We start from the raw sequence: 16,206 nt of genomic DNA on the forward strand, positions 1-16,206 counted from the left end.
TCTATTTAATTAAAACATGATTCTTGATAATGATTTTATTTATTTATTTATTTTTTTTTTTGGAGATGGAGTTTCGCTCTTGTTACCCAGGCTGGAGTGCAATGGCGCGCTCTCGGCTCACCGCAACCTCCGCCTCCTGGGTTCAGGCAATTCTCCTGCCTCAGCCTCCTGAGTAGCTGGGATTACAGGCACGCGCCACCATGCCCAGCTAATTTTTTGTATTTTTAGTAGAGACGGGGTTTCACCATGTTGACCAGGATGGTCTCGATCTCTCGACCTCGTGATCCACCCGCCTCGGCCTCCCAAAGTGCTGGGATTACAAGCTTGAGCCACCGCGCCCGGCCTGATAATGATTTTAAAATAAAAAGATTGGTTTGGTTTTGGGATAGATTAAAATATAGATTGCAATTTTACAATGTGTTTCATTTTCAAAAAAGACTTACCTGTTTTTGTAACCTGATGCTTAAAATACCATATATTATTAATTTGTTCTTCAGTGACAGATTAAGAAACATTCCAGTTGCTCTTTGCAGAACTTCTGTGCAAGTAAGGAGTTATTACAATGAAAAGCAAATTCACTATGCGCATCAGTGGTTGTTTTTCTTTTTTTTGAGACAGAGTCTTGCTCTGTCACCCAGGCTGGAATACAGTGGCATGATCTCAGCTCACTGCAACCTCCGCCTCCTGGGTTCAAGTGATTCTCCCTAGTAAGATTACAGGCTTGTGCTACCTGGCCCGGCTAGGTTTTGTATTTTTAGTGGAGACAGGGTTTCATCATGTTGACCAGGTTGGTCTCGAACTCCTGACCTCAAGTGATCTGCCCACGTTGGTCTCTCAAATTGCTGGGGTTACAGGAGTGAGCCACCATGTCCAGCCTGTTTTTCTTTTTTTTGAGATGGAGTTTTGCTCTTGTTGCCAAGGCTGGAGTGCAATGGCGCGATCCTGGGTTACTGCAACCTCTGCCTTCCACGTTAAAGTGATTCTCCTACCTCAGCCTCCCAAATAGCTGGGATTATAGCCATGCACCAGCACACATGGCTAATTTTGTATTTTTAGTAGAGACAGGGTTTTTCCGTGTTGCTCAGGCTGGTCTTGAACTCCTGACCTCAGGTGATCTGCCCACTTTGGCCTCCCAAAGTGTTGGAATTACAGGCATCAGCCACCCCACCTGGCTGTTTTTCTTTTTTAATAATGTTGTTTGAAAGTCTAGAATCATTTTTATGTGCTAGATGAGAAATTTGATGTGATGAATCAAACTCAAATGTCTGCATCTCAAGTGTATTTATAGAATTATTTTTATGTTTTCTATTTAGATTGAATGTCAGAGTTTTTTATACTTATCTTTAAGCAGTAACCCATTATGGGTATGAAATGAATAAAAAATAATAATATTTATATTTAAGCAGTGACCCATTATAGCAGGTGTCCCCAAACTACAGCCCGAGGGCCGCATGCAGCCCTCTGAGGCCATTTATCCAGCACCCCTCCGCACTTCAGGAAGGGGCACCTCTTTCATTGGTGGTCAGTGAGAGGAGCACAGTATGTGGTGTCCCTCCAACGGTCTGAGGGACAGTGAACTGGCCCCCTGTGTAAAAAGTTTGGGGACGCTTGCATTATAGGTATGAAATGAATAAGAAAAATAACTTAATGTTCAGAATTGCTTAAATAAAAACTTTAGACAGAAAATTAGCAGAATTTAGGTGAGCATTAAAGGATTCAGGCAGCATTCAAAACTGGAAGAAATTTAAAGAGCTCTGTTTTAGCAGCAGGCTTTTATAAACTGAACACAGCAAAGTAAAGGAATTACTTGATTGGCTACCGCTAGGGATTTGCCTTATTTGGATGTGATCCAGTGGAAAGTCCCTACTTAGAGATTTGTTTCTGATTGGTTAAGCTTAATTTTTGTTTTATATTTACATTGGGCTTCAGTTTGCTTACTAAGCATTGGAGCCAGCTGTCTCAGACTAATGGCTGCCCAATTAAATTAAAAAAAAAATTATAATGGCATATTGTTGTCATCATTAGAGTAAGAAACCAAAGAAGAGACTGTTGTGAATGTGATCATTAGATCATGGACTAACACACGTGTTCACTTAATACCCATAAGAGTGTCTGAGTGTCTTCATACTTTTTTGTCATGGATGGGTGCTATTTTTCTTTCTAATATTTTGTTTTTTTGGGATACAGTAAAATACTTATGAATTCTTGCAACTTTTTATAAGTTGTTTATGTTTTGCTCCAATTGCTTTATTATTGTGTGTATTTTGTATGTATACCTTTTTTCCTGAACCTCTCTGAAAATGGAAATATGCTCTTTCATCCATACTGAAATGTATATACTGAAATATGTAAATACTGAAATCAAAGGCATTCTCTTACATAACCACAGTACAATTATCAAAATCAGAAAAGTATCAAAAATACTATTAACCTAATTCACAGATTATATTCAGATTTTATAGAGTATTTCAATAATTTTTTTTTTATCACCTTTATACTTTAATCCAATTCAATCTGTGATAACACACCGAATTTAACTGGCATGTTTCTCTTTTTTTTTTTTGAGATGGATTTTTGCTCTTGTTATCCAGGCTGGAGTGCAATGGTGCCACTCGGCTCACCGCAACCTTCACCTCCTGGGTTCAGGCAATTCTCCTGCCTCAACCTCCTAAGTAGCTGGGATTACAGGCACGCGCCACCATGCCCAGCTAATTTTTGTATTTTTAGTAGAGACGGGGTTTCACCATGTTAACCAGGATGGTCTCAATCTCTTGACCTCGTGATCCACCCGCCTCAGCCTCCCAAAGTGCTGGGATTACAGGCTTGAGCCACCACGCCCAGCCCGGCATGTCTCTTTATTCCTTGTCTTTCCCCTTTCCTTTTTCTTGTCTCTTAGAGACAGGGTCTCACTGTTTCAGAGGCTACAGTGCAGTTAGTTGTTCGATAATGGTTCACTGCAGCCTTGACCTCCTGGCCTCAGGCGATCCCCCGACCTCAGTCTCCTAAATAGCTGGGACTATGGGCTCATGCCACCATGCCTGGCTAATCTTTTTACTTTTGGTAGAGATGGAGTCTCACTATGCAGCTCTGGCTAGTCTCTAACTCCTTAGCTCAAGCCACCATCCTCAGTCTCCCAAAGTTTTGGGATTACAAGTGCGAGCCACCGTGGCTCTTTAACCTTCCTTATTCTAAAACAGTTCCTCAGCCTGCCTGATCCTCCCCTCCTCCTACTTTGCCTTTCCTTGACCATCACAATTTTCAATACAGACCAGTTGTTTTGTACTTAATTTGCGTTTCGTTGCTGCTTCCTTTTGATTATATTAATGTTATGAATTTTGGGCTGGAATACTATAGAAGGGTTGTATTCTCCTTAATGCTTCATTTAGGGAGGCACATTATCAATGTGTCTCAATATTAGTGATTGGTTAATCATTTAAAGGTCATGTCTGCCAGGTTGCTGTACTGCAAAATTAACTGATTTTCTCTTTGTGATTAATTAGTAATTTATTGGATGTATTTTGAGATGATGTTGACTTTTTTTTAAATTAATTTCCTGTTTAGTAGTAGTCTCAGCATCCAAGTGGTCATTTTTCTTGTTTTTAATTTTTAATTTTTTTTCTAGAGACAAGGTCTCAGTATTTTGCCGAAACAGATTTTGAACTCCTGGTCTCAGGTGATTCTTCCACCTTGGCCTCCCAAAGTGCTGGCATTATAGGCATGAGCAACTGCACCCAACTAGTGATCATTTTCTAATTCCATCATTCTTTCTATATTTACATGTTAGCATTCTAATGAAGGAATGTTTTCCTTTCTTCCTTGTTGATTGATCAGAAAAAATATGGATTATGTTCTAATCAATTGCTATCATTATTTATTTTGATTCTTTTTTTTTTTTTTTTTGAGACGGAGTTTCGCTCTTGTTACCCAGGCTGGAGTGCAATGGCGCTATCTCGGCTCACCGCAACCTCCGCCTCCTGGGTTCAGGCAATTCTCCTGCCTCAGCCTCCTGAGTAGCTGGGATTACAGGCTCGTGCCACCATGCCCAGCTAATTTTTTGTATTTTTCTAGTAGAGACGGTGTTTCACCATGTTGACCAGGATGGTCTTGATCTCTTGACCTCGTGATCCACCCACCTCGGCCTCCCAAAGTGTTGGGATTACAGGCGTGAGCCACCGCGCCTGGCCTTATTTTGATCCTTAAATTGTCGCACAATTCCAGTGGTAGTGCTTTCTAACTGGCTTTAGTGTTCTTTTGACATATCTCTGTCATTTTTGAGTAGTCTGTTACTTCCTTGCACAAGGTGTTGCATGCTTATCTTTTGCTTTCCCTGTCCTACCCGAGATCAGCTATTTCTCCAAGGATCCTTGGTTTTAGTAGAAAATGTAGTTTGGAAATCAAGATGTGGATGTTCATTTTTTACAAGGGGTCATTGCTTCTAGGACCTCTCAGCAAAGAGCTAGGAAGTGTGTATATGAAAGTGTATTTGCATGTGTATTTCTATGTCTATATATTTTGAGAGACAGGGTCTCACCCTGTCACCCGGGCTGAAGTACAGTGGTGGGATAGTTCACTGCAGCCTCAAACTCCTGGTCTCAGGCAGTACTCCCACCTTTGCCTCTCAGGTAGTTAGGACTGCAGGCATGCACCAACACAGCTGGCTAATTTTCTAATTTTTTTGTAGAGATGGGATCTTGGTATGTATTCCAAGCTGGTCTCAAACTCCTGCCCTCAAGTGTTGGTCTTTCAAAGTGTTGGGATTATGGTCATGAACCACTGTGCCCTGCTGCATTTAGGTCTTTTATTTCCCTCTCTCTCTTTTTTTTTTTTACTTTGGGACTCTGTCTCACTCTGTCACTCAGGCTGGAGTGCAGTGGCACGATCACAACTCACTACAACCTCTGCCTCCTGAATTGAAGTGATTCTCCTGCCTCAGCCACCTGAGTAGCTGGGATTACAGGTGTGTGCCATTTTGCCCAGCTAATTTTTGTGGTTTTAGTACAGTCAGGGTTTCATCATGTTGGCCAGGCTGGTCTCAAACTCCTGGCCTCAAGTGAGAAACCCTCCTCAATCTCCCAAAGCACTGGGATTGCAAATTTGAGCCATTGCACCAGTCAGTTATTTCTCTTTTAATGTAGGTTCTCCTCTAACTCCCTCCATCTCCCTTTCTTTTCCTAAGAATCTGGGTTGCTTGGACTATAAAGTTTTCCACATTCTAGACTTTGCTAATTGCATCGTCATCTTGCCATTAACATGTTCCTACATCCCCTCAATGTTTTATGAATTGGCTCAATCAGATTCAGTTTTCCTTGTTTTTTTTTTTTTGTTTGTTTGTTTTTGTTTTTGTTTTTTTTTTTTTGAGACGGAGTTTCGCCCATGTTACCCAGGCTGGAGTGCAATGGCGCGATCTCGGCTCACCGCAACCTCCGCCTCCTGGGTTCAGGCAATTCTCCTGCCTCAGCCTCCTGAGTAGCTGGGATTACAGGCACGTGCCACCATGCCCAGCTAATTTTTTGCACTTTTAGTAGAGACGGGGTTTCACCATTTTGACCAGGATGGTCTCGATCTCTCGACCTCGTGATCCACCCGCCTCGGCCTCCCAAAGTGCTGGGATTACAGGCTTGAGCCACCGCGCCCGGCCAGTTTTCCTTGTTTTTTGGGTCAAGAATGCTTCATTAGGAGGCATATTAATTTCCAGATGTGTCTCATTTTATAATAGTGGCAACTGATGATGATTAGCTAGCTTCGTTGTTTTTAATTAGGGATATGCAAAATGATGGTATTCCAGGTATATTATTTTGTTATTTATTAGTTGGATTATTTCAATAGAGATCAGTTTTCACCAACTCTTTTGGGGAGAGTTCTTGCATCTTTTATTTTAGATTCACGGGTACATGTGCATGTTTGTTACATGGTTGTGTTTCATAATGGTGAGGTTTGTGCTCCTAGTGAGCCCATCAACCAAATAACCAACACTGTACCCAACAATTTTCTTCAACTTAACTGGAGGTACAGTTCATATAGGAAAGACAGATGAAATGCTTGATTTACCAGATTTTTTAATAATGAGTTTGGTTCTCAAGTATTCTCCAAAAGATAGGTAATCAGTTAGTTTTTTTAATAGGTGCTATTCTGAACTCATGATTTAAACATTTTGTTGTTTCAATCAATTTCAGTTTCTTCTTTTCTTTTTTTTTTTTTTTTTTTTTTGAGATAGAGTCTCACTCTATCACCCAGACTGGAGTGTAATGGCGTGATTTTGGCTCACTCCAGTCTCCACCTACCAGGTTCAAGTGATTCTCCTGCCTCAGCTTCCTGAGTAGCTGGAACCACAGGCATGTGCCACCATTGCTGGCTAATTTTTGCATTTTTAGTAGGGATAGAGTTTCAACATGCTGGCCAGGCTGGACTTGAACTCCTGACCTGAGGTGATCTGCCCACCTCGGCCTCACAAAGTGCTGGGATTACAGGTGTGAGCCACCATGCCTGTCCCAATTGCAGTTATTTTTTATTGCTCCTGAAATCATCCCATCTTTTTTAGTGGGAGCCTCTTCACATTGACTCTCTTTGTGTCCTTGGGGCATAACTCCAGAAGTGCTTGATAGCCTAGTTGCTTTCTGTTATGACAAATTTTATACGTTTTTAGCCATGTACCTGGAGTCGACTGTTTTCCTGAAGAACCCTACTTCCTATTATTGGGAAATGCTATTTAGGATCCATAGCCCGGCTGCTAGACATGAAAGACCCATTTTTTTCGTTTAAAGTAACAATAAATTTGATCCTGGACTCTCACCTAAAAAATAAAGTAACAATAAATATTTATCATCTCATGTGGTTTCTGTGGATCATAACTCTGAGATGCCTTAGCTGGATGGTAGTGGCTTGGTGTCTGCTGTCAAGATGGCTTACTTACATTGCAGGCAATTTGATACTGGCTATTGGCAAGAGATCTTCCATGTGGAAGGCTCTTAGGACTGCTTGAGTGTCTTTATGACATGGTTGCTGGCTTCCTTGAGAACAAGTGATCCAGGACAGCCAGCAACATCTTTGGATTCATTTTCTCATCAACGGTGGTGGGTTATAGTGCTCTGGCTGTGGATCCAAACAACCTGATACTGACACTAGCTATGTGGCATTAACTTATTTGAACATGACTTTCCTTAGCTATAACTTTGAGATAATGATACCTACCTTATAGGTCCTTTAATATAGGACCTTTGTGGCAATGCAGGGAATTAGAATAGTCTTACTCTTAGTGAGTACACATGGCAAACACTGAACCCTGCTGCTGTTACTATTATTATCACCATCACTGGTATGAACTGAAGCCCTAAAATCTAGCCATTAAGTTGCCCTTGACAGAAATAGTCTTCCTTCCTATTTGCCAAAAATTGCCATGACAGAAAAATTGGTCACAGATTGCAGATATATCCCAAGTATGGTAGAAGGTTAAAGGTTAGAGAATTATAACCACATCTGTTTGATTGTGTGTGTGTGTGTGTGTGTGTGTGTGTGTGTGTGTGTGTATATATATATATATATATGTATATATATTCACACATGCAGAGGATCTTTCATGCCAAATCTGTGTTCATGTAGTTTTTAGTTAGGGTATGTGTCATGTAATATAACCCTGGAAGAAGCCAAGATACCACCCCCACCTTGCCACCATCTTTTTTCTGCTTTTGCTTTTTTTTTTTTGAGACGCCCCGCTCTGTCACCAGGCTGGAGTGCAGTGGTGTGATCTCGGCTCGCTGCAACCTGCGCCTCCCAGGTTCAAGCGATTCTCCTGCCTCAGTCTCCTGAGTAGTTAGGATTACAGGTGTGCACCACCATGCCCAGCTAATTTTTTGTATTTTTTTAGTAGAAACGGGGTTTCACCATTTTGGTCGGGATGGTCTGGATCTCTTTACCTCGTGATCTGCCTGCCTCGACCTCCCAAAGTGTTGGGATTACAGGCATAAGCCATGGTGCCCAGCCTTTCTTCTTTTTTTTATTTTTTAATGATGGGGTCTCACTATGTTGCCCAGGCTGGTCTTAAACTCCTAAGCTCAAGCGACCTGCCTGCCTTGGACTCCCAAAGTGTTGGGATTACAGTTGTGAGTCACTGCACCTGGCTGCCACCACCCCCAATCTTTTAACTTTTTATTTTAAAATATAGATTTACAGGAAGTTATAAGAGAAATGTACAGGGTGGTCCATTGGACCCTTCACCCAGTTTGCCCCAGTGGGAACATTTTCTGTAACTATAGTATGGTATCAGTTGTCAACCATTGATTTTCATTTAGCAGAAATTGACTGAGCAGCTATTATATGCTAGCTCTTTAAGGTATAAAGCATTAAACTCCGACCTTTTCGGTTTCTGTCATCTCTCTGGATTTTCACTGTTATTGTTCTAAAAATATGTTTTGTTTTGGCTACTTATATTAGCAGTTACTTTAATGTTAAACATTATGTTATTTCTCACATTTATATTTGCTCTGTTTTAAAACAAATTTTCATTGTGTTCCCATCTTCCATTTATAATCTTCACAGTATCAGAACCATGTTGCCTGCATTGTCTTATTTTAATCACGTGCCAGTTTTGCAGTGCTACCAAGTCTGGGTCTGAGAGGCAGCTTGTGTGAATCATTTACATACATTTCTGTTTATAGTCCCCAAATTAATTTGCAACTTTGTATTTTTCTTCCAATTACACATTCAAAACAGGTTTTTAATAATTTAAGAAGGAATTTGTCATTTGTAGGATTTTAAAACTGGCTCAAAAAGCAGAAGCTATTAAACAATAGCAGAAATCAAACAGTATGTAGGACTTTAAATGGTAATTGCTAAACATTTGTATGTTCCCAAAAATGTGAGTCTGTGTGTCTGTGTGTGTCTCTACGTGTTATTCCACTAGGGACTTGCACAGATAGGTTTTGCACAATATCTTTGCTGTTATTGTCAGCCATAAACAAATTACACATATTTAACAAGTTAATGTCAGATTGGCCAGGAGCCACTGGGAGGTGTGTACTTAGTGACATCAGCTGGCAAAGAGCCCTGGTAACAGGGAGGGTTGGAAGGGTAGTGATAGAGAGGAAGCAGGAGGGAGGGAGAAAAAGAGAGAGACAGAGAGAGACTGACTGTATCTGGGGATTCTGGCAAGGTGAAGAGCTGGTCTGTTTGGCAGGACCTTCCCATCTGGGATCCATCTGTGTTTCTCTGGAATGGGACAGGCAGCTCTAGTCAGTGAGAAATCGCAGATGTGAGAGAGCTGACACATGTCCAGCTAATGAAAGGAGGAGGAAGGCTGGTCTCCGATTGAGCTTTGAAGATTAGGAGGAGAAAAGGGGGAGCTTTTAAATATCTATTTCAAATAAATTTGGTATATTTAAGAATCTGGATTGTTTATAATCTGGGCATTTGGGGTAAGTACATTTTAATTTAGTTTTGGGGGTTAAAGTGCACAATTCTCTGCCTTTCAAAGCTTTTTACTTCTTTCAAATTACGAGGATATGAATGTTTCTTGATATTTGATACAAGTTCAGCCTTTCTCAGTTTTTTTTAATGCTTCATTTTATTTGTGTTTCTATCGCATTTTTCTGTTGCCACCTTTATATTTGAATGTCATGCTTTTTTGAATGCAAGATTTAGTTAATCAGATGTAATATATGAATTATACGGCTAGAAAAGTAGTCCCACAAATATTTCTGTAAGGCTTTCCATGTTGGATTGTTCTGTGTTGTTTAGAGGGAATTTTTTTTCCCTTTAGTATGCGTAATACAAATAGGCCGTTTTAAAGAGATGGCTCATAAAACACTCTATTGTCAGATTTTATTTCAGTGTATGCAGGCAAATTACAACTAAAAGAGATTGAAGCAAAACTAACAGCATCTCTTCATTTTAGATATGTCTCTTTGTAATTTATGTTTTGCTCCTATGCTATTTTCTTCTATTTACTTCCTACATATAAAATAAATAAGTAACATGAACAAATCTGACTTGAATTGTGAGTTTGGGATAGTCTTGTGGTTTAGTAAATTCATGTGCATATCACTATGTACTGTGTTCTATAGTCCTTGTTAGTTCGTGATGCCTATTTTAAATTTTTGCTATTTCTTTAATATTTATGTATTTTAGAGATGGGTCTCACTGTGTTGCCCAGACTAGTCTCTCAAACTCCTAGACTCAGGTGATCCTTCTGCCTCAGCCTCCCAAAGTGTTGGAATTAAAGGCATGAGCCACTGTGCCTAGCCACTTTTTGCTTTTCCATACGTTGTACTCATGTTTTGCCTCCGAATCCAGGCCTGCTTTTCATTTTCTATGGCAAGAACGTAAGTTTGGGAGTTACACAAACTGTATAGCCATTATTCATTCATTCTTCATCTCAAGCAAGCGACTATTCTCTTTGAATCTCTATTTTGTCTAATTCCTGATTCATGTTGTGATTGGGGAAATTTGTCTGGCACATAGAAAGCATACAAGTTAGTTTCAAGAGTTCTAGATGTTCACTCTTTTTGCTGTGATGGGTTCCTAAACCCCTTGCATTTTTAACTTCAACTCTTGGTCAAGAATGGGTCTGGTCTGTGGTTCTAGTTTTCAAGGCGCCCTTCCTCTTGCTGTACTCCTCTCCCAGATTGTCTGCATCTATTCTAAATGGTCTGTGTTGTCTTCACCAAACTATACCAGAATAGAAGAATTTTGAAAAAGTCAACAAGCAGGAGTGAGGTACTGAATTGTACTGCTTTGTGACAACACTGTTTAAATTGTTCCCCCACCCCATGACTCCCTGCTGGAAAATTCTGTGTTTCTCCCCACTATGTTACAAGTCATGCAAAAATTTTCCATTTCTGAAATAGGAACTTTAAAAAATATTTTTATTCCTTAAAGTTCTTCAGCCTTTATTTATGTTAATTGGGTAATTAAGTGGGCAGTATAGTATTATTCAATTTCTTCCTTCAATTTTATATTTAGATTTCTTGAGGTGGAGGGGACTTTTTTCTTTTTCTTTTACTTTTTTTTTTTTTTTTTTTTTTTTTTTTGAGACAGAGTCTCGCTCTTTTGCCCAGGCTGGAGTGCAGTGGTGTGAACTCAGCTCACTGCAACCTCTGCCTCCTGAGTTCAAGCGATTATTCTGGCTCAGCCTCCTGAGGAGCTGGGCTTACCGGCGCATGCTACCACGTCTGGCTAAGTTTTTGTATTTTTAGTAGAGATAGGGTTTCACCATGTTGGTCAGGCTGGTCTTGAACTCCTGACTTCATGATCCACCCACCTCAGCCTCCCAAAGTGCTGGGATTACAGGCGTGAATCACTGTGCCTGGCCCTCTTTTTCTCTTTTTCTTTTCTTTTCTTTTCTTTTTTTTTTTTTCCTGGAGATGGTGTCTAACTCTGTTGCTCATGCTGGCATGCAGAAGCATGATCATGGCTCACTGCAGCTTTGACCCTTTTGGGCTCCGGTGAGCCTCCCACCTCAGCCTCCAGAGTAGCTGGGACCACAGCATGCACCACCATGCCCACCGTGGTATTTTTTTATACAGCTGGGGTTTTGCCATGTTTCCCAGGCTTGTCTCAAACTCCTGGGCTCAAGCAGTAGTTGCCTCCTCGACCAGGGAGGGGAGGGACTAAGTGATGGGACTATAGGCGTGAGCCACCACACCCGACTTGGAGGAGACTTTTTTTTTTTTTTTTTAAAGATGGGGTTTCATCATGATGGCCAGGCTGGTCTTGAACTCTTGACCTCAGGTGATCTACCCACCTTGGCCTCCCAAAGTGCTAGGATTACAGGTGTGAGCCACCTCGCCCAGCCAGAGGAAGCTTTTAAAATGGAACTTTTCCCACGTTTTCTTTTATACCAAATTGACTAAAATGATTTCATAAAAATTTGGTGGTGTCTCTTTTCATAGGTGCATTGTTCAGCAAGCATCTTTGGGATTTTTCTGAATACTTGAAAGAATATAGTGTTTATACTGAATTCATCTGGTACTCCTTCAGTGAGAAAGCACTTTGCATTGTAGCCCAGGAGACCTGAGTGGGAAGAAAAGGACTTAATGCTAGTGTATTGTAGGATCGGGTCTACTACAGAGGGCTTAAAGGGGATTTCATATGACTGTATGTCCATACCAGGAATATTTCTGGTGCTAGAGTTTCAAGAAACATAATAAATAAGAAATAATATGCATTTTAATATGTGAAGATTCACTCACTGTAAATAAAGTTGGGTGATTAAAAGTCCTGCCAGGACCAGACAGTTCAGGAGAGTACTGCTTGCTACAGAGGTTATAACCAAGATAAATATATTTGAGTTGAATACTGGAGAAAATAATGGTTCTTTCTGAAGATTATGAAAGCATCCTGAGAAGCTCACTGCTATGAAATGAGGAAATTCTCCTAAATTGGCTTCCAGTATGACCCAAGGATATTTTTATAGTCAGGGTCCTTGTTGGACTGGAGGCACATAATGCAATAATGCCAATCAACTGGAGATGGGGATAATGACGTTTAAGTGGCTTTGCTGGAACATCAAAAAAATACTTCTAAGTGAACAAATCTATTTAATACACAACTGGAAAAATTTAAGTAGATCTGAAAGATTGGTTCATTAATGGTTGTTACAAGGATACTCAATGTCAGAAGTACTCATAAGTCCCCAGAGATGACCTATGGACAATAGTAGGATTGGAAAGGATCCTTAGGATAACCTAGTCAAACACATCATTTTATGGATAAAGAAAGTTGAGGAAGGATAATGGGATGGAAAATAGTCTCCCTGGCTCAGAGTTCAATACCCTGGTTACTGGCTGAGCTTAGACTAGAATTGTGTTGAGTTTCTAGGGCACCTTTATTTTATTTTATTTTATTTTATTTTTATGCAGGGGGTTGGGGGTGGGGAACAGTCTCCCTCTGTCGCCAGGCTGGAGTGCAGTGGCACAATCTCAGCTCACTGCAACTTCCACCTCCCAGGTTTAAGTGATTCTCCTACCTCAGCCTCCAGAGTAGCTGAAACCTGAGGCGCACATCACCACACCCAGCTTGTTTTGTTTTGTTTTGTTTTTGGTATTTTTAGTAGAGATGGGTTTCACTATGTTGGCCAAGATGGTCTCGATCTCCTGACCTTGCTATCCACCTGCCTCGGCCTCTCAAAGTGCTGGAACTACAGGTGTGAGCCACGGCGCCCGGCCCAGAACACCCATTTTAAGAATGTTTCTTTGAATTGCCTGTTATATGTGATAATATGGTAAGGGATTTTTTAAAAAGGTGGTATCTCATAGAGGAGATAAAATGTACAAAAAGTGGCTGGGCACAGTGGCTCATACCTGTAATCCCAGCACTTTGGGAGGCCAAGGCTGAAGGATTAAGTCAGGAGTTAGAGACCAACCTGGCCAACGTGGCAAAACCTAGTCTCTACTAAAAAATACAAAAATTAACTGGCCGTGATGACATGCACCTGTAATCCCAGCTACCTGGGGGCTGAGGCAAGAGAATCACTTGAACCTGGGAGCTGGAGGTTGCAGTGAGCCAAGATCGTGCCATTGCACTCCAGCGTGGGTGACAGAGTGAGACTCTGTTTCAAAAAAGAAAAAAAAAAGTGCAAAAAGTAGTGAGTCTTGAAAATTAGTACCAGGGGAATCAGAGAACTTTCCTAAAGGAGGTAGCATTTGATCAGAATTAAAAAAGGATGGGAAGGATTTGGACTTCTCATGTGTGGAAGGAACATAGTGGCAGGATGGAAAAGTTCCCTTTCTTCTGGAGCTCAGTGCCTTAAATTAAGCTATTAAATGCATAATTACATAGTATTCATTTCTACCATGTTTTGAAGTATGTCTAGCTGTTGCTGTCTTTCCAAATCCAAGATCAGTTGTTTACTTCTGAGATACTTACCTTTATGCATACATAGCCATCTTCTCTTTTATATGTGTGATTTATATACCAGGAAGCTGTGATTTAAAAGATTTCTCCCATGATGGACTCTGGATTGTTCAGTTTTCCCTCCAAGTTCAAGTCAGCGAATAAAGGAATAAGTGATGGTTATATCTTGCAGAAAAACAACCTCTTACAACCGGTGGTTGTATTTTCACTGGCTGTTGGACTTTCCAAACAGACTTTTGAGAACTATATGATGACACAGACTGATTCTGGGAAATTTTAAATGCATATGGATTTAATTTTCATAAAGCATGCCAAAACCTGCAAAAGCAATTCTTTGTGTTTTGTTTAAAGCAACAGCTAGTGAAAATCCTGTTACTGTTCAATCCTCAGCAGCTTGTTAGAGATGACTGGCAAGGTGGGATGCAATTCTGTGTATGTGCATACGTATTATCTGCAGTTGTCTCTCATAGCTGGATCTCTGCAGCAAATGGAGTATGTACAGTAGTCTCCCCTGAGTCGAAGTTTCACCATCTAGGGTATCAGTTACCTGTGGTACAGTACAATAAGACATTCTGAGAGAGAGAGACCACATTCACATAACTTTTATTGCAGTATATTGTTAAAATTTTTAAAATTGCTGTTAATCTTTTACTGTGCCTAATTTGTAAATTAAACTTTATCATAGGAATGTATGTATAGGAAAAAACATAGTATGTATAGGGTTTGCTACTGTCTAGGGTTTCAGGCATCTATGGGGGTCTTAGAACACATCCCCTACAGACAAGGTGGGGACTACTGTGTTTTCATTTGATTGTGGTAGTTAGGATAAATGGAGAGAAGATGGTGAAAGATTGTGTGTGGGCTTTGACATTAGGCTGTGTAACCATAGCTAGTTTAACCTTCACCTCTAACCTTCCGTTTTCTCAACTGTAAAATGGGAATAAAAATGAGTTCTATGGATTTAATTAGAAGCTAGCATGATACTTCACTATCAAGCTGATCTTATGATCAGCACTCAATAAGATTTCTCTTTCCATGTGATTTTTCCTAGTCTCCCTAAAACATTGGAATCACAGTAACTAAAAGACTTACTTAAAATGGGTGTCTTGGATATTTTTACTGTCTTCACTTGAGACTGACAGAGAACCCACTTCCTTAACTAATTCTTAGTCATGGGAGAAGGGTGCGTATAGAGAATACAGCAGCCTTAAAAACTCAAACCTGTTGCCGTGTGGCAAGCTGTTAACGTTTAGGGACCTTGCATCACTTACCCTGCTGGAAGAGCTGGGGGATGGGCTGCTTTGAGGGTGACAGATGTGTCCTCTGCTGTTGGCGGGCGCGTGCCGGCTCTGTCCCTCTGCTCCCAGCACCAGGTGCAGCCATTGTTCTGGCTGGTCTCTCTTCATCCGGCCTCGTCTGTTACTCTGCTCTTTCTAGCTCATTGTTTCTGTAGGAAATTAGCATTAAAAACCCATCTGAAACCCCCATGTCCCTCAACTGCAGGTGACTGTTATTGGCCCCAGCTGCCACCCTTGCGCTTGATTACTTCCATATGGGTCTAGGCAAAGAAGTAGTAGCCATTTATTGATTTCCACCACAACCCCAACCTCTATTACTCAAACTATAATACCCTGAAATCTATTAGACCCCCCAATAGGCTGTATAGCTCAGTTGGCGCTACAACTGTGATGAACGTTTTACAAGCAAAACTAATTACACCCTTTTCCCCACCCCCATCACCTCCTCCCTAAATACTAAATGTAGAAACACCAGAGTGTCAAAAGTCGAATAGTAAATCTTTTAAATGTCTGGAAATGAATCTGTTTCTAAGTAGTAAAGCTTTTAGACTTTGGATGGGATTTTATGGAAAATTTTAGTCACTGCTTTAATATTTCATGCCACACCCGTAATATTCAAGCAAATTGTGTCTCAGTAGGCTCCTAGGGTGGGGGTAGGGCACACAAAAATTTTCATCACTTGCTTTTTGGTTTATTAAATTTAACCCAGTGGGCATTATGTTAGGAAAGGGACCTAGTTTAAAAGCATAATATGTTTTTTGGGAGAAAACAATATGCAGTCATTATTAAATGCTTTAATTTTGCATGATTTTGTTGTTTGTCCTCTGTGTTTACACAAATAGTTATTCTAGTTTAGTCATTAGAATAACTACCACAAAGAGAATGTTTTAGACTTCTTTCTTCCTTCATCAGTAAACAAATATAAGTGTTCCATTTTGGTTGTTAACAGGTAATAAATGCTCCTTCATTTTAAGCAGTGGAGAAATGGAAAGGTAGAAAAGTCAGTAAAGGGGAAGAGTTGAGATTTGCAACAAGCCTTCTCTGACTCCAAATGAAGTATACT

General features: G+C 40.5%; 1 protein-coding gene across 3 annotated transcripts in view; it reads left to right on the top strand.

The window, feature by feature from the left end:
- Positions 1-16,206, top strand: part of CBFA2T2 (CBFA2/RUNX1 partner transcriptional co-repressor 2) — a 152,622-nt gene that overhangs the window by 54,859 nt on the left and 81,557 nt on the right. Inside the window, exon 1 of one of the 3 annotated variants that reach the window (XM_074406411.1) lies at positions 1-16,206. This exon is cut by the window's right edge and continues 23,082 nt beyond it. The exons of the other annotated variants lie outside the window; for them this stretch is intronic. The gene's annotated coding sequence lies outside the window, so the exon portion shown is untranslated. 3 annotated transcript variants of the gene reach the window in all.

This window comes from Saimiri boliviensis, chromosome 9 (assembly GCF_048565385.1).
Source record: "Saimiri boliviensis isolate mSaiBol1 chromosome 9, mSaiBol1.pri, whole genome shotgun sequence".
NCBI lineage: Eukaryota > Metazoa > Chordata > Mammalia > Primates > Cebidae > Saimiri > Saimiri boliviensis.